This window comes from Rattus rattus, chromosome 17 (assembly GCF_011064425.1).
Source record: "Rattus rattus isolate New Zealand chromosome 17, Rrattus_CSIRO_v1, whole genome shotgun sequence".
Lineage (NCBI taxonomy): Eukaryota > Metazoa > Chordata > Mammalia > Rodentia > Muridae > Rattus > Rattus rattus.
This window is the reverse complement of record NC_046170.1, coordinates 31,775,783-31,795,351: the sequence shown is the minus strand read 5'-3', so window position 1 is coordinate 31,795,351 and position 19,569 is coordinate 31,775,783. Positions and strand designations below refer to the sequence as shown.

The following is a 19,569-nucleotide window of genomic DNA, read 5'->3' as shown; positions in this document are numbered from 1 at the left end:
AAATCCTTTTGTGCAATTTGCATTTGTGAAATCCTTTTCGTGTAGATTAGCAGTGAAGTTGGTCTTTTGTGTGAGTAAGAGAGAGAGATCTCTAACCTGTAGTCTCTCTAAGGCCAGGCTGAGTATCATCAACACTTCCAGCATGGTTCCTTCATTTCTGAGCTGGTTCTTCTAAAATATGATTTTTTTTAAGTTGGAAAATAATTTTATTCGTTCTAGGGCATTGACTAGAGTCCCCTCAGAACTTCTGAAACTGCTTCTTGCTGCCAGCAGCCTTGGTGACCTTTAGCACACTGAATGGAACAGTTTTGCTCAGGGGCCTGCACTCCCCAACAGTGACAATGTCGCTTCTCTGGACATCCCTGAAACAAGGGGACAGGTGCACAGACGTGCTCTTGGGACGCTTCTCAAAGCGGTTGTACTTTCGGACGTAATGGTGATAGTCCGGGCAGATGACAATGGTCCTCTGCATCTTCATCTTCGTCACGACACCAGACATGATCCGACCTCAGATGGAGACATTACCAGTGAATGGGGCATTTCCTGTCTATGTAGGTGCCCTCAATGGCCTCCTAGGCTGTCTTGAAGCCTAGATCGATGTTTTTGTAGTACCGAGGGAGTTTTCCCTTGCCGGTTTCTCCCAGCAAAACGTGATTCTTATTTTGAAAGTTTGTAGGCTGCTTTTTGGTAAGCACGCTCCAGCTGAATATCCGCCATCTTCCCAGCAGCCTGAGAAAGGAGAGGTAGGCACACTCCCAGCTTCCTTATTCACTATGCGAGGTCTGGACTAAAATACAATTTTGAGGTTGTCCACCAAGCTAGTGTCTCCTGGAGGTCTAAGTCCTTACTCTTAACTTCCCAGCCCCATACATTGCTTTCCTTTTCTATGTAAAGGTACTTTCTTATTTTCCTGCCTACCATTTCTTGGGCATGCCATGAGTTTCCTTCCAAATGTCTGTGTTCTTGGACTTCCTAAGTTTGGGGGAGTGCTTTTCTCCTGTTCCTTGGTTCCCTAGACCATCAAACCTGTCCATATTCATATGAGTGAAGGCTCCTCCTGCTGTATCTACTCTGTAACATCTTCTACTGCAGAGGATCCCCACCCCACCCCTGCCCGGCTTCACAAAGTAGACAGAATTCTACAAGGTAGAATACTTAATACCATGCCCTTGTGCATCGTTGTTTAATTATTTCAAGTTCTTTTTAAACCTCTGCCTTGAGACAATAAATGTGCTGGAGGCACGAGAAGCTGCGTCTGTGGAAGACAGAATGAAGAATCCAGATTTCTTCTTTTTTCCTTTCTTAAGACAGGCCTTACTCACCAGGTCTAGACGGTCTAGCCTTCACTATGGGAACCACGCCAGCCTAGAACTCACAGAGAGCTGCCTGTCTCTGCCTCCCAAGTGGCTAGATTAACAATGTGTACTTCCCACACCAACTCTAGGGTTTCTCTTGTTCTGAAATTTGGAGGCTCACTCTTGGCCACTCCTCCAAAGGGTGCTTCATCTTACCACAAAGACTCTGATTCAACCATGCTCGTCGCTTCTCTATTCACGATAACCTGGAATTAGAAAAAACCTGGATGTCCTCAGCAGGTGAATGGATGAAGAAAATGGGCTACATTTACACAATGGAATATTACTTAGCCACTAAAAAAAATGAGATCATGAAATTCACAGGTAAATGTATGGAACTACAAAAATAAATTATTCTAATTGAGGTAACCCAGGCCCACAAAGGCAAATATGGTAAGGATTCATTTATATATGGATCTTAGCTGTTAGGTCAATGGGAAACAAGCTACAATCCACAGAACCATAGAAGTGAGGTATAGAGAAGGGACTTTGAGGGGGACAGGAACAGACAGATCTCCCTAGGAGAGAGAAATAGAATAGACATGGATGGGTTAGAGGGGGCAAGCTGGAATGGAAAGATTAAGTGGGAGGGGGAAGGGGGAAGGGGGAAAGGGAAAAAATACAAGATCAGACAAGTAAAATTAAAGGCCACTTGAGGGGTAGTAAGAAACCTAATACAGTGGAGACTTCCTAATATATTCCTAAATGAAGTAGCCAAATAATGGGGAAGTTAAAGCTCCAACTGAATATCTCTTGTCACCAAATGAAGCTTCCAGTACTGGGAATAGGTTACACTAATTGAATCGTTGGTCAAAGAAATCCCAAGGGAATCCCCAAACAACCCAGGCTGTTGCCAAGACCCTGAGCAGCTCTCCACTGACAGCAAGTCCCCTTTGCTGAAGGAAACACCTACACAACTCATTGACCATGGAGAAGCCAATCCGGTGCCTACACAGAGCCTTCACCCCTACAGGCTAGAGTCCTTGCTACATAAAGGTACTCTGAACCCTACTGAGGAAGAAATGTAAACACCAGCCACAAACCCTTTGTCTACAGTGGTGACCTGCCTGCAAGGTAGGCTAGGGCAATGGGGACACAATGCTTGTGGGAGTGAGCAATCAGTATCTAATTTGACTTTGGATCTACCTCACAAGATGGGACCTATACCTCACATTGCTTGGGGTGATCAAAAATCTGAGACTACAGAACCCAGGGGCCTATAGTAAAATCAAATACAATTATTCTATTTAAAAAAAGAGTAAGTTGGGGATTTAGCTCAGTGGTAGAGCGCTTGCCTAGGAAGCGCAAGGCCCTGGGTTCGGTCCCCAGCTCCGAAAAAAAGAACCAAAATAAAATAAATAAATAAATAAATAAATAAATAAATAAATAAATAAATAAATAAAGAGTAAGAATAAAATGACTCCTAATGACATTCTGCTGTACTCACAGGTCAATGCCTTGCTCAGCCATCATCAGAGAGGCTTCCTCCTGCAGCGGATGGGAACAAACACAGAGACCCACAGCCAGACGTTATGCAGAGAGTGAAAGGCTTGGCACACTCAACCCTAAAAGGGTTGTCTCCACCAAGCCCCTCCCTCAGGGCCCTGAGAACCCTGTGGAAGAGGAAGCAGGAAGAGCGTAAGAGACGGGTGGATGGAGGAAGCCAGAGAAAGGAGGCCTTCTTTTTTTTTTTTTTTTTTTGGTTCTTTTTTTCGGAGCTGGGGACCGAACTCAGGGCCTTGCGCTTCCTAGGTAAGCGCTCTACCACTGAGCTAAGTCCCCAGCCCCGAAAGGAGGCCTTCTAAACCAATGGCTGAACTTATGAACTCACAGAGACTGCGGCGGCACAGGGCCTGCCCAGGTCTGCACCAGATGGGTCCTAGAGCTGAAAGGAGAGGTGGACACACAGCCCATCCCTACCCCAGAAGCTCTTTCTAACTGGTAAGCACTTGCAAATGAAGATTTAGTCTCTCTGAGGGAGCCTCACAGGGGAAACAAACTACTCTTAGGTGTTGGCTGCATGCCCAGCGGAAAATGAACTCCAAGACGTCTTTGGAGTTTCCCTGTCTCATAATGTCATGTCAGGGACAGATATGGATTAGGTTAGATATAGGTACAGATGATATAGGTATGGATGATGTAAAAAGATATAGATGATATAGATTAGATATAGATACAGATATAGATATGGATGATATAGATATAGATTAGATATGGATACAGATATAGATATGGATGATATAGATATAGGTGATATACATAGATATAGATGATATAGATATGGATGATATAGATAATAGATTAGATATGGATATAGATATAGATATGGATGATATAGATATAGGTGATATACATAGATATAGATGATATAGATATGGATGATATAGATAATAGATTAGATATGGATATAGATATTGATATGGATGATATAGATATAGGTAATATACATAGATATAGATGATATAGATACGGATGATATAGATATAGATGATGTAAATAGATATAGATGATATAGATACGGATGATATAGATATAGATGATGTAAATAGATATAAATTACATAGATATAGATTAGATATAAACATAGATTAGATATAGTATAGATTAGATGTAGATATAGATGGTATAGATATAGATTAGATATAAATTAGATTAGAGATAGTATAAGTTAGATATAGATATAGATAGTATAGATATAGAGTAGATATAAATTACATAGATATAGATTAGATATAAATTAGATTAGATATAGTATAGATTAGATGTAGATATAGATGGTATAGATAAAGATTAGATGGATATAGATTGGATATGGATTAGATATAAATTAGATTAGATATAGTATAGATTAGATGTAGATATAGATGGTATAAAGATTAGATGGATATAGATTGGATATGGATTAGATACAAATTAGATTAGATATAGACAGAGGTTAGATGTAGTATAGATTAGGTATGGATATAGATTAAATATGCATATAGAGATAGAGAGAGCTGTCTGACAGATCTTTTGTACATATATATAGTATGGCTTCCAGTTTAGTACTTTATGGGATTCCAGAGTATGGAAACAAGTGGGTCTCTGTGTCTGTATCTGTTTACTGTGCCTTTTCCTGGGCTCTTTTCCTTCTGTTTGTTTGTCCTGTCCTCCAATGTGTTGGAGTTTTAAAATTTTATTATGTTTTTTTATCCTATTATATTTTACTTTATTATTATCCAGTAGAAGCTTGTTTGTTTTCTAATGAGAGACAGAAAGGGGGTGGAAAGGGAGAGGGGGTGGAGAGGACCTGAGAGAAGTAGAGGCAGGGGGAACTATAAACAGGTTACATTATTCGGGGGAGAGGGAGTTTATTTTCAATAAAGGGGGAAAAAAGAAAAAGAAATAAAATAAAATTTGGAGACATTCTCTGGTCCCCTTGTCTGTGAGTGCCAACATGATCAACATGGAAATGGTGGCATCTTACCTCAGGAAAAAGAAGGAACCACCCTTTCTGGGTTCTGTCAAGATCAAATCTTAGATGGAGAAGTAAAGTTCTTACCTAGCATGTGTGAGGGCCTGGGTTTGACCCCAGTACCACTGCATACATACGTACATTAAAATATAAATGATTTTAAATCAACTACTGTGATGGAAATAGAACAAAGCAGGAAAACCACATAAAGAATGGCAAATACGGCTTTGTGCCCACCACAAAAAGGAACATCTCCAAAGTGGACTTTCCTTCTGCCCATCCACATACAGAATAATCGATTTTTCTCAGGCTGGGGTAATGACTCAGTCCTAAATGCTTGCACACGCTTGTCCACAAGCATGAGGACCTGGCTTTAGTCCCAGCATCCACATAAAAAGCCACACATGGAGGCAATTCTTCATAGAGAGGCACAGACAGGTTGAGCCATGGGGCTGGTTGGCTAGCTAGCTAACTTAGCAAGCTCCTACTCCAAGCGGGAGACCCTGTCTCAGAAAACAGTGTGTAGCGATCCTGAGGAACAGTACCCAAGGTTGACCTTTGGCCAATAAGTTCACATACACAATTAATTGATTAAAATATTTTAAGCAAAAAAAGGGCTAAAATTGAGTACACCCCTGTAATAACAGCTGTAATAACAGCACTTGATAGGTGTAGACAGGAAAACAAGAAGTCTAAGGTAATGTAGGTACACAGTGAGTTCAAATCTGAACACACACACACACACACACACACACACACACACACACACACACACTGGCTACAACAGTGAGTTCAAAGCTGAATTATGTAAGACCTTTTCTCTCTCTCTCTCTCTCTCTCTCTCTCTCTCTCACACACACACACACACACACACACACACACACAGAGTGGCTACACAGTAACTTCAAAGCTAAATTGTGTAAGACCTCTCTCTCCTCTCTCTCTCTCTCTCTCTCTCTCTCACACACACACACACACACACACACACTGACTACACAGGGAGTTCAAAGCTGCATTATGTAAGATCTTTTGTCTTTCTCTCTCTCTCTCTCTCACACACACACACACACACACACACACACACACACACAGTGAGTTCAAAGCTGAATTATGTGAGAATCCATCTCAGACCCCACTCTCTCAGTCTCCCACACACACACATCCCAGTGAAGAGGGCTGAAGATGTAGCTCAGCGTCAGTGTTTGCCTCATGTGCATAAGGTAATGATTGTAAGGTTTACTACTAAGATCACGAAAGAAAAGAAAATTAAAGGTGGAAGGCGGTTATGGACGGCATGTATTTAAAGTTAGGCTGGTATCCAGTAAATGGCGAAGCCTCGATTTGAGCCCAGGTCTGCCTGACTCTAACACTCGCACCTCAGCTTGCCCACTGCCCATCATCCTTGTGATTCACGAACAGATCTGTGATTCTTTCATTTAAGACGAGATGCTCTGTGCTCTGCGACTTGGCAGCACCGGGCACTTCCTCACAGGCTTCACACGTTTTGGTTTTTTTTTTTTCCCTAGACTTAGCACCGACTACGTTCCTCCCTGTAACCACACTTCTATCCAAATTGGATTTCTTGCTCTTGCCAAGTTGTTGGTTCCCACGCTTTCCTCAGTCTAAAGTGATCTGAAACAACTTCCTTTATTACAGTCTTATTAAGCTACTGCTGAATGGAGATAAATCACTACCACCAATCAACGCGCATGCTTGTCCTACAGGCCCTGCGTAAGGACATTCAGAAAACCGGGTTAGGGTTGCCGTCAAAACAGAGATGGCTCGGCACTTTCTGCTCTTCTAAAACCATGTCAGGTGGCTCACAACCACTTGTGACTCCAGCTCCAGGGTACCTGACACTCTCTTCTGGCCCCCAAGGCCATCCGTACACATGTGGTATACATTCACACACACACATACCCGTAAATGAAAATACATTTATTTTTAAGCCAGCTTAAGAGTGATCTTCCGGGCCAGCAAGTTGCCTCAGCAGATAATGGTGCTTGCCAACAAGCCTGACGACCTGAGTTCAATCCTTGGGACCCACATGATAGAAGAGTTGTCCTCTGACCTCCACATATGTACTGTGGTGTATGCATGCACACGCACGCTCACACATGCACACACATAAAACATACACACGATGAATAGTGCGATTTTTTATTTTAAAAACTATATATTAAACCAGATATGGGGGGTTGGGGATTTGGCTCAGTGGTAGAGCGCTTGCCTAGCAAGCACAAGGCCCTGGGTTCGATCCCCAGCTCCGGAAAAAAAAAAAAAAAACAGATATGGGAGCACATGATTGTAATGCCAGCACTCAGGAGACTGATGCAGGAGGATTGGCTTGAGTTCAAGGCAAGCACAAGCTATATAGCTAGAACTCATACAAAAAGAAAAGTAAAAAGGAAAGAGGACTAAGGAGAAGGTCCAATGGGCATACTTCTTGCAAATTCATGAAGCCTTGAGTTCAGATCCTCTGCCCCTACAGTAAAACCAAGGCATAACCCTCCAGGTCCATGACCCCAGCCCCAGAGACAGAAACAGGAAGACCCAGGGAGCTCACTGGCCAGCAAAGCTCAAACGTCGGCTCCAGGTTCAGTCCAAGTAGAGAACAATCGAAGACAGTGGACCTCTGACCGTCACACCTGCCTACGCAGACACCACATGTAAATAAACTGAAAGGAAGGAAGGAGGAAGAGTGAGGGAGCTGCCCAGGAAAAGAAAGCCTAGAAACTAAGACCCGCACAACAGTACACAACACAAGCACACACGTTTTATTCTCTAATGGAAGAAATCATCTTGTTTTGCTCTTTGAGATTGGGTCACCCAAAGCACAGGCTGGCCTCAAATTTGCATTTGCTGTTTACCAAAAGATGGTCTTGAGCTTACAATGCCCCAGCCTCCTTTGGGGAAAAGACGACTAAATGTTAAGACCTAGGGCATGGGATTTATTTATTTATTTTTGTTTGTTTGTTTGTTTTATACCTGGCCACAGTTTCCCCTCCTTCTCTTTTTTTTTTTTTTTTGGTTCTTTTTTTCGGAGCTGGGGACCGAACCCAGGGCCTTGCGCTTCCTAGGCAAGCGCTGTACCACTGAGCTAAATCCCCAACCCTCCCCTCCTTCTCTTAACGCTACCAGGATACTACCAAAAGGGACAACTTGAAGAGGCGCCAACTGACCAAGACATTGATAAGAAGAATAACTTCAAAGAACGCACACACATCAAACGTGTTTTTAAAATGTGCATTTTAAATGTTACCGAAACGGAAAAGTAAAAACCTTCATTAGCAACCAGTAGAGTGGCAAGGGAATCCATGTGTTTTTATGGAAACAGAGAGATAAGCAAAGAAATCAAATATTTGACCTGTTTTCTACACAACAGCTACACTACAAGGTGACCAAATATTTGATGAAAAAGAAAAATTCCTTTTCATGGGAGGAAGAACATTTGCCAAGTCCCGAGGAAGGTGGGCAACAGTTATAAATGGCTCCTAACACTCAGGAAGAGACAAACATCTTGTAGTCAGGATGAAAATGCCCAACCCCACTTATGAAACGTTCTTGCCAAGGAAGAGGCTCAATCAGGTCACGCTTCTGAATTTAATTACCCATATCCTAGGAGGAGTCGGCAGAGGAGCAAATTGCATGACATCAAGAGACACAACCAGTAGAAAATTCAAAGTGTGGGAACTTGTGCAGAACAATTAGCCTGCTTTTCCGGGGAGTGACGGCACCACACCTTGGGCGTGTGATCCGTCTCGGAATCAGCTCGGAGGTGTGTGCTTTGTCCTGCTTCTCAGAGATTCCTTCTAGGATGTTGTCCCAGTAGTCTGTAGTGGCAGCTGGCCTGAAGAGTCCCTTCACTTTTCAGCCTTGTCTCCTCCCTTGTCCAAATGGTTCTCCTACTTTCCCTTCACTGTCCCCACTGTTTGCCAAGTCCCTGTCTTGGGGTCTGATTTGGGAAGAATCCAAACTAAACATATATCATATGGATGATCAGTGAGCTTTCACTAAAACAAATTCACTTTGAAATGTTACTATGTTTGCTGCCAAGCCTGGGGATGTGAGTTTGACTCCTGAAAACCCCAAGGCTGAAAGAACCAACTCTTAAAAGTCGTTGTCCAAGCTGAGCAATGGTGGCTCACGCCTTCCATCGCAGCCCTGGGGAGGCAGAGGCAGGCAGATCTCTTCGTCTAGAGGGAGCTTCAGGATAGCCAGGGCTACACGGAGAAACTCAGTCTCAAGAAAAAAAAAGTTATCATCTGACCCACCACACAATGGACCCTGACAAACATGTAGTCTTTGAAAGCAATGTATTGCTATGAGGAGACATCATGACCAAGTCAACTTAGAAAATATTTAATTGGGGGCTTGCTTACAGTTCCAGAGGGTTAGTCCATGATCTTCATGGTTGGAACCATGGAGGTAGGCAGGGACAGTGCTGGAGCAGTAGCTGAGAGCTTACATCTTCTCTGAAAGGTAGAATTAAAGACAGAGACTGGGACTGCTGTGGACTTTTGAAGCCTCAAAGCCCATCCCCTCTCCCGTGACCAACAAGACCACACCTCCTTCAACAAGACCACACCTCCTTCAACAAGACCACACCTTCTCCAACAAGACCACACCTTCTCCAACAAGACCACACCTCCTTCAACAAGACCACACCTACTCCAACAAGACCACACCTACTCCAACAAGACCACACCTACTCCAACAAGACCACACCTTCTCCAACAAGACCACACCTACTCCAAGACCACAGCTTCTCCAACAAGACCACACCTACTCCAATAAGACCACACCTACTCCAACAAGACCACACCTTCTCCAACAAGACCACACCTACTCCAACAAGACCACACCTTCTCCAACAAGACCACACCTTCTCCAACAAGATCACACCTTCTCCAACAAGACCATACTTTCTGATTCTTCCCAAAATAGTTCTACCAACTAAAGGACCAAGCATGCAAATATATGAGTCTACAAGGGCCATTCGAATACAAATAGGAACCAGGCATGGTGGTGCCTGAGTTTAATCCCAGCATTCGGGAGGCAGAGGCAGGTGGATCTCTGATTACAAGGTCAGCCTGGTCTACAACAGGAGTTCCAGAACAGCACAAAGAAACCCTGTCTCAAAACAACAAAGATCTGGGAGAGATGGGATGGGGCGAGGACTGGGAAGAGTGTAGGGAGTGGAAACAGGTCGAGATGTTATGTATGAGAGACGAATAAAAGAAAAAAAAGGGATATACTAGCATCTAATGACCATTTACCGTATAATGGGTGTATATTTATCTCACTGAATAGTCACACTCCCTCTATTCTAGTTTATATTTGAGCAGAGAAAATTAGTCACGTGGGTCTGGGGCTGTAACTGGGTTGGTAGAGTACTTAGCTAGCACGCACCAGGCCCTACGTTCAATCCCCGACACCATGTAAGGTCGAGCATGGTGGTGAGTGCCTGCAATCCCAATGCTTGGGAAGTGGAAGCAGGCGGATCAGAAATTCAAGGTCATCCTCAGCTACGGCTCAAGTCCGGGCTAGCCTGGGTTCCATGCTACCTTGTCTCTAAGCAAAAAGAAATTAAACAGCCTGACCAAGATCACACATCCAGTAAATGATGAAAATGATATTGTGTTTGGGGGGCGTTATGTTGATACTGTTCTATCTGGGGAGATTTGTGGGAGAGTGTATGCTTGTTGTAATATCTTCACTTGGAAAAAGTAATGCTCATGAGCCCCCATTTTAAAAATACAGAAACGCCTAGAAACCCCTGCTTTGCTACACTTTCTGAGAAGAAATTGGAAGAGATGAACGGGCTCATCCTTTTATCCCCTTTCTTCGCCGATAACAGGGGTGCCTTTTTTTTTTTTTTTTTTAATTTCTTCTTCAGGAAAAGAAATGTTTTGAGTACAGAACTGAGAGGAGATGCACTCTGGATGGATAATCGTGTCACTCCAGTCTTCCTGCCCACAGAGAAGAAAGCCTTCCTAAAGTCTAAGATGTCCCCCTCACAGAGCACATCACCAGCCTGAGATCAGAAAACGCACATAACCAGATCACCAGAGAGAGAGGAGCAGCAACGCGAAGCTGGCTTTGAGATCTGCAAGACGCCGTTCCCGTCAAAGGACGTCTTTGTTAAAATAGAAACATCAAGGGCATAAATAAGAACGATGCTTGGGACAATTCACCTGAAGAGGTAAATGCTGTTCCAGATGCTTTCCTGGCCCTCGGACATTTCGATGCTGGACACCACTGAACCGAAATGATTCATCCATGGGAGCAGTTGTCCTCTGGTTTAAGAATATCCCAGAGGAATATGCAAGTGAGCTGGGTTTTTCTATTTATAAAACTTATCAGACCACTTATGCAGATGCCTATCAAAATGTAAGTTATGTTTACGTTCAAATTCGGAATTTCAATTCAACCATTGACACAAATACATAAACATGCACACATACGATATTTTTTATTCAATCAAGGCTCTTCTTCCTTAGAGAGACTTTTACAGCCTAACCTAGCCTCGAACTCACGGTGTAGCCAAGGATGACCTTGAAGTCCTCATCCTCCTGCCTCCACTTCCCAGATACTGAGATTACAAGTGTGCACCACACACACAATCGCAATCAATATACTCAATAGTGGAACAAGAGAAAAGTAAGGAAGTGAGGTTTAGGGCTGGAGAGATGGCTCAGTGGTTAAGAGCACTGACTGCTCTTCCAGAGGTCCTAAGTTCAATTCCCAGCAACCACATGGTGGCTCACAGCCATCTGTAATAAGGTCTGATGCCCTCTTCTGGTGTGCCTGAAGACAGCTACAGTGTACTTATATAATAAATAAGTAAATATTTAAAAAGGGGGGGGGGGTGTTGGGGATTTAGCTCAGTGGTAGAGCGCTTGCCTAGGAAGCACAAGGCCCTGGGTTCGGGTCCCCAGCTCGAAAAAAAAAGAACCCAAAAAAAAAAAAAAAAAACAAAAACAAAAGAAGTGAGGTTTAACAAAATGGAGGACAAGCAGTCACCCTTACACATCATCTTAGTTCCTTGTCTTGTTTCAGCTGCAAAACATCTAACAAAAGCAACTTAAGGGTGGGAGGGTTTGTTTGAGCTTTTATTTTGAGGGTGCAATTTATCAAGGAGAAAAACTCCTGGCAGGAGAAATACGCACCAGCTGGCCACACTAATCCAACACCAGGGAGCAGAGAGCTGGGATGCTGCATCTCAGACCACATTCTGCTTTTTTAGGCAGCCCAGGACTCTCTTCCCGTGAAGCAGCCCAGGACCCCAGCCCATACATTAGCCCAGGACCCCAACCTAGAGCAGCCCAGGACCCCAGCCCATAGAGGGATCCTAGACTCTAAGACATAGAACTGTGCTGCCCACATGGTTAGTATAAGCCTTGCTTTTTCAGACTGTGTCTCCATATGTATCCCTACTGGGCCTAGAACTTACTCTGTACATACCCACAGCAGTGAGAGGCTGAGGTAAAGAGCTGGGGAAATGGCTTAATGGATAAGACCATTGGCTTAAGACCACCTTCCAAGGTCCGATTCCAGGTACCAACATGGCGGCTCACAACTATTTGTAACTCTAGTCCTTGGGGATCTGATGCCCTCTTCTGGCCTCTGTGGCACTACACACACAAACACACACACACGCACGCACGCACGCACGCACGCACGCACGCACACACACACACACACACACAGAGCACGGCACAGATATAAGATAGGCAAAAACATCCATACGCATAAAATAAATAATAATTTTTCTTATAAAAACAACATTTAATTGGGGCTGGCTTACAGGTTCAGAAGTCTAGTCCATTATCATCAAGGTAGGAGCATGGCAGCATCCAGGCAGGCATAGTGCAGGCAGAGCTGAGAGTTCTACATCTTCATCTAAAAGCTACTAGCAGAATACATGATGATACTAATTTTTAATACCGAGGCAGGAGGATTTCAAGTTTGAGGCTGGCCTGAGCTATAGAGAGACACTACCTTAAAGGAAAGGATGTTATAAAAAGCCCGAGTAGGTATTTCTCAAAAGAAGACTCACAAATGTTCAACAGGCATATGGAGAAAATGTTCAACATGAAACCACAAATGAGATACTGCCTCACATGTGTTGAAAAAGCTATTATCAAAAGGATAACGTATTCGTGGTGATTATTTTTAAGTGGAGGAACTGTGAACTCGGTTGGTAAGAGTGTGAATGAGCTTGGTCATTATAGAATATTATATGGAGGTTCCACAAAAACCTAAAATAGGACGACAGTGGGACTGGAGAGATGACTCAGCACTTAGGAGTCCTTACTGCTCTTGCAGAGGAACCAGATTGCGTCCCAGCATCCACGTCTGGTGCTAATAACCACCTATAACCCCAGTTCAGAGGATCCAATGCCTCTTCTAGCACCCTGAGCACCCACACACACATGGGGCAGAGAAACTCACGAAGGCACAAACATACATATAATATTAAAAAACAAATAGCAGGCCAGGGACTGGAAAGATGGCTCAGCAAATAAGAGCATTGACTGCCCTTCCAGAGGACCCGGGTTTAATTCCCAGCATCCACATGGCAGCTCACAACTGTCTGCAACTCCCTCACACTACAGACATACAGGCAAAACACCAATAAAAATAAAATTTAAAAAAATAGAGGGCTGGAGGGATGGGTTAGCAATTCAGAGTGTTAGGTAATATTCCAGAGGACCGTGGTTTATACCAGTACCCACATTGTGAACAATACCTATGGCTCCAGTTCTAGGGGCTCCAAAGCCCTCTTCTGGCCCTCCTCAGGCACCATATACATGTGGTGCACATACATAAATGTAGAGAAAACAGCCATACACATAAAACAAAAGAAAATTTTAAAAATAATAATTAAATCAAATCTCAAAAAAAGTAATATTTATTTTATGCGTATGAGTGTTTTGCCAGCATGTATGTCTTATGTGCACTACGTGTGTCCAGTGCCCATAGAGGTCAGAAGAAGGTGTCAGGTCCCCCAGGACTGGAGTTACAGACAGTTGCAAACCATCGTGTAGATGCTGAGAATCAAACCTGGGACCTCTGGAAGAGCAGTCAGTGCTCTTAACTATTGACCTATCTCTCCAGACCCTCAGAAAAAAAATTAATAGACTGACAGTATGATCCAGAAATCTCACTACTGAGTGAGATTCTAAAGGATAGAAAAGTATACATCGGGCTGGAGAGGTGTCTCGGTGTTTAAGAGCCTGCTCTTCCAGAGGTCCTGAGTTCAAATCCCAGCAGCCACATGGTGGCTCACAATCATCTGTAATGAGATCTGATGCCCTCTTCTGGTGTGTCTGAAGACAGCTACAGTGTACTTAAATATAATAAATAAATAAATCTTTAAAAAGAAAAAAAAGAAAGAAAAGCAGTACATCAATGAGATATGTGTACTGCTCTATTTGTTGTAGAATTATTCACAATATCCAAGATATGGAATCAATGTCAGGATCCATCAAGAGACCACTGGAAGGTGAGCAAAATGGTTCAGGGGGTAAAGAATCTTGTTGATGATCTAAGTTCAATCCCAAGAACATACATGATAAAAGAAGAGATCTGAATCCCACAGTTGTCCTCAGCCTCCACATGCACACACACACGCACACACACACACACACACACACACACACACAGTTTCTCAGAGACCAGATGATAAATATTTTCCTGTGAGATGATTCATGTTAAATCTCTTGACTTAGCCTTCCACAGTGTATAAATGTACTAAAACATCATGTCATATACCATAAATGAATAGAATCTATATTTGTTATTCAAATAAAGTTAACTGAGCATAGTAGCACACACCTGTAATGCTAGCATTTGGTAGGTAGAGGCAGGGAAATCAGAAGTTCAAAGTCATCATTGGCTATATAGGGGTTTAAGACCTAAGTAAGACCCTGTCTTGAAAAGAAAGAAATAAGAATGAAAAGATAGAGACACAGGTAAAGGAAGTTACAGAAATTGTTGACAGACTTACCTCTTCAGTCAGAGTAAGTTTCACTTTGGACTTTTGTTTATCTGGTTATTTGTTTAATAAGTTTATACATTCCTTTTACGACCAACAAAATATCAAGGAAAATAAAAAAGGCAACATATGTAAAACAAAGCTTAGTGTACTTCTCTCCTTGGCAAATTACTCACCAAGATTTCACAAGAAGCGAGCTATGGCGGAGCATGCTTGTAACCCCAGCATTTGGCAGGATTGAGATACGAAGACCTGAAGTTTAAAGCATGCCTGTCAACACAATAAGTCATGGAGTACTATAGAATCCTAGGGACAGAGAAAGACCCAATATAAAAGCCGTTGTCACAAAGTCACAGCCCTCCTGAGGTACATGACTGAGACCATGTCTTGGAAAATAGGCAGCAGGGCATGATGGTGCATGCCTTGAATCCCGGGACTCATGAAACAGAGGCAAGAAGATCTTTGTGAGTTCCAGGCCAGCATGAGAGATTGGGGGAGGGGAGCTCTGTGGCCACCATGGCCAACAGAGCACAGAATGATCCTCAGGGGGGCAAGAAAGCAGTTCAGTTTAACATGGACTAAATAATCAATGTTGGTTCAAGCTTGGGGAGCCTGACCCTGAGTGGTTTACTTCAGGCATATTTAGGCACAACACGATTTAGTGAAAACTGTCCTCCTGATAACTGGCTCGATCCCACATGCACGATTAAGCAGACAGTAAATCTCTTTGAGGAACAAAGTCAGCTAAATAAAGCTCAGACATGACTACATTGAAAGTCTTTGTAAAGTACGGTGACATCATCCATAAAGATGAGGTCTGGGCTAGAGAGGTGGCTCAGCGGTTAAGAGCACTGATTGCCCTTCCAGAGGTCCTGAGTTCAATTCCCAGCAACCACATGGTGGCTCACAACCATCTGTAATGGGATCTGATGCCCTCTTCTGGTGTGTCTGAAGACAGCTACAGTGTACTTAAATAAATAAATAAATAAATAAATATTTAAAAAAGAAAAAAAAAAGATGGGCTCTACAGATTGACTGAGGAAAGCAAGCTCTGGGTCTGGGGAAATAAGGGTCTGGGGAAGGATCCAGTGTGGTCCCAGCCACATAGACAGCACAAAGATCACCGAGATCACAGATTGTCCATCCCCTCCTTTAAAAGAAAAACCCTGTGTACTAACATTCCAGGTTCTCCTAGTGCAGTGGTTCTCAACCTTCTCAATACTGCGACCCCTTAATTCTGGTCCGAATGTTGTGGTGACCCCCTCCCATCCACAAAGCCATTTTCATTGCTATTTCATAACTGTAATTTTGCTTGTGTTATGAATCCTAATATAAACATCAGATACGCAGGATATCTGCTATGTGAACTCTGTGAAAGGGTCTTTCGATACCCCCACCAAAGGGGTCATGACCCGTGGGCTGAGGTCACTGCCCCGATACTCACCTGTGAACACAAGGACGTCTGTACCTCCTCCAGGGAAGAGTGGCAGACGAATCACTGGAGGGCTGGAGAAATAGGACAGTGGTTGACACCACTTACTGCTCATTCAGAGGACCTGGGCTCAGTTCCCAGCACCTACACTGGGGAGCTAACAACCACTATAACTAGAGTTAGTCCAGGGATCCAATGCTGTCTCCTGGTCTATATAGAGAGTTCCAGACCAGCTAGAGTTACGAAGAGAGACCCTGGATAGATGGATGGATGGATGGATAGATAGATAGATAGATAGATAGATAGATAGATAGATAATAGATGGATAGATGATAGATGGATAGATAGATAGATAGATAGATAGATAGATAGATAGATAGATAGACAGATAGATAGAAAAATGACAGGTAGAGAGGTAGGTAGGTTGGTAGGTAGGTAGATAGCCAGGAAGGATGGATGGATAGATAGATAGATAGATAGATAGATAGATAGATAGATAGATAGATAGATAATAGATAGATAGATAATAGATAGATAGATAGATAGATAGATAGATAGATAGATAGATAGATGCATAGATGATAGATAGGTAGATAGATAGATATAGATAGATAGATAGATAGATAGATAGATAGATAGAATGCTGTCAATAAACAGATGACCTAAGAATATCTCAAAATTTCTAATGCATCACTGAAAATATTTTAATTCCCTTTTTAATTTAATTTTTTTTTTTACTTATTCACTTTACATTCTGCTCACCGCCTGAAACATATGGAACACCTCACAAATTTCCGTGTCATCCTTGCACAGGGGACATGCTAATCTTCTCTGTATTGTTCCAGTTTTGTATATGTGCTGCCGAAGCGAGCACAGCATGTTGATTCTTAAAAGTTAGGACTTTGCAGACGGAGAGATGGCTCAGTGGTTAAGAGCACTTGCTGCTCCTGTAGAGAGCCAGGGTTCAATTACCAGCACCTGCATGGTGGCTCACAACCGTGTTTAACGCCAGCTTTAGGGGAGCCCTCTTTTGAACCCATACAAATAAAATTAAATAAATGCAAATCTTTTAATAAATAAAAATGAGAAAATTTGAATTTGAACTATGAGTTTTCCTGTTTAAACCCAACTGAGTAAGCCATATCTGTAGCTGTTTGGAAGAAAAGTTAAGTGTATTTATTCCTCTCTCTCTCTCTCTCTCTCTCTCTCTCTCTCTCTCTTGCTGTGATAAACCATAACCAAAAGCAGACTGAGAGAGTAAAACAGTTTATTTGGCTTACACATCTGATTCTTAATTTTAATTTTTTTAAAGATGTTTATTTATGTGTGTTAATTTTTTTTAATTTTTATTTACCTGTGTGTCTGCCATGGCTATTGAGAGCTGCAGGGTCCTCTTAACCACTGAGCCATCTCTCCAGCCTCCTGGGGGTCTCTTTAAAGCCAGGATTGGCACTGATATCAACACTGCTGTCAACAGAGTAGATTACTCTGCTACACTTCCCAAAGGTCCAAAACCAGGGAGCAGACAAGGGACTGAGAGGTAATAACATCCCGAAGTGGTGTTCCCAACACTTGGGAGTGAAAACAGAAGGATCCAGAGTTCAAGGTCAGCCTCAGTCTCATAGCAGGTTTAAGGTCAGTCTGAGCTACAGACCAACTCCAAAAATAATAAACAGAGCAAAGGGCTTACCCACTCTAAACAAGGGCCGAAGCCACAGGAAAGAGGCACATGTGTCCTACGTGATCTTGAAGCAGAGCCCCCGCCACTGAGTCTCTCTTACTATTTAATTTCTTTTTGCATAAACAAAGAAGATGCCTTTGTAAGTCTTTGGCACCCTCTTTTGGACAACCTGATTATTTCAAAACTGAAAAGTTTCATTTCTGAGTATGTTGTCAGCAAATTGAAATTGAGTACACGTAGACAGATGTATATAGATGATATAGATATAGATTGGGGTGGGGAGGGGTTATTGACCTTATTCTTACAGGAGTTTTAGATGTGCAGAAAGATTAAGCAGTACAAAGCCCCATCTACACCTCTCCCTCGTGTAATTCCCCTACTGCTAATACTTGCACTGGGGACCCAAGTGTTAAGGGTAATAAAACAATGTTATTACTGACTGGCGTTTATAGGACATATAGTAATACTTGCACTGGGGGCCCAAGTGTTAAGGGTAATGAAGCAATGTTATTACTGACTGGCGTTTATAGAACATATAGTATAAAGTTGCATGCATCCCTGGGTTGTGAAGAATTTCATGTATCCACCATTACAGTAGCATAGAGAATAGTTCCACTGCCTCAGACATCACCTCTTTTAGGCTGGCTCAGCCAGTAAAGCCACTTACCATGCAAGCCTGGGGTCCCCAGAACCCACAGAAAGGTGGAAGAAGAGAAGAGACCCACAGACTTGTCCTCGGAAAGACACAGATGCATCATGGCACATGTGTACCACACATACACACATATGCATTTTCACACACGACAATAAATTTTAGTCACCTGTTTCATCTCTTGACTCTTTCTATTTCTCCAGAGTCTAGTAGTCTCCACTTTTTACTTACTATCTTTTTAACGTTGCCTTTCAAATTTTCACATTGTGGAATAGCGAAATACAACTCTGTCAAATTCATTTCACTTAACACATCCATTTAAGAGACCTTCATATCTTACTATAAATGGCCAATACACATATGGGGGAAAGTTTACTCTAAAAGGCAGTCATGGTAGTAACTTTAATCCCAGCACTCAGGAGGCAGAGGCAAGAGGATCTCTGTGAGTTCAAGGCCAGCCTAGTCTTGGGTGGTGGGGGAACAGAAGAAGAGGAGGAGAAGGAGAAAAAAAGGGGAAGGGAAAAGGCGGAAGTGGGAGGGGAAGGAGAAGAAAGAAGAGGAAGAAGAGGACAAGGATGAAGAAGGAGAGGGAGGAAGAAAGAAGAAAGTTCACACTAGCCAACAACAAAATGCAAACTGAAACTACATTGAAATTCCCATTTCAACTCAATCAGAGTGACAATCATCAAAAAGGAAATAACAAAAGAGCCCATTATACATAGCTGGTGGCAAACCACCATCCAAAGGGAACACGCGGAACGACCCATGGCTCCAGCTGCATATGTAGCACCAATGGGTGGAGAAGTCCTTGGTCCTATCAGGGCTCAACTGACCCCCAGTATAGGAGAATGTCAGAGCAGGGAGGCGGGAAGGGGTGGGTAGATAGGTGGGGGAACACCCTCATAAAAGAAGGAGGAGGGAGTGATGGGATAGGAAGTTTATGGACGGGAAACCAGGAAAGGGGATAGCATTTGAAATGTAAATAAATAAAA

General features: G+C 42.8%; 1 non-coding gene and 1 pseudogene across 1 annotated transcript; both read right to left on the bottom strand.

Annotated features, from left to right (window-relative positions):
• Positions 1-238: 238 nt before the first annotated feature.
• LOC116886610 lies at positions 239-717 on the bottom strand (annotated as a pseudogene).
• Positions 718-17,012: 16,295 nt separating this feature from the next.
• LOC116886785 lies at positions 17,013-17,118 on the bottom strand. Its single transcript, XR_004386178.1, has one exon. It is a non-coding gene; the product is annotated as a U6 spliceosomal RNA (small nuclear RNA).
• Between the last annotated feature and the right edge of the window lie 2,451 nt (positions 17,119-19,569).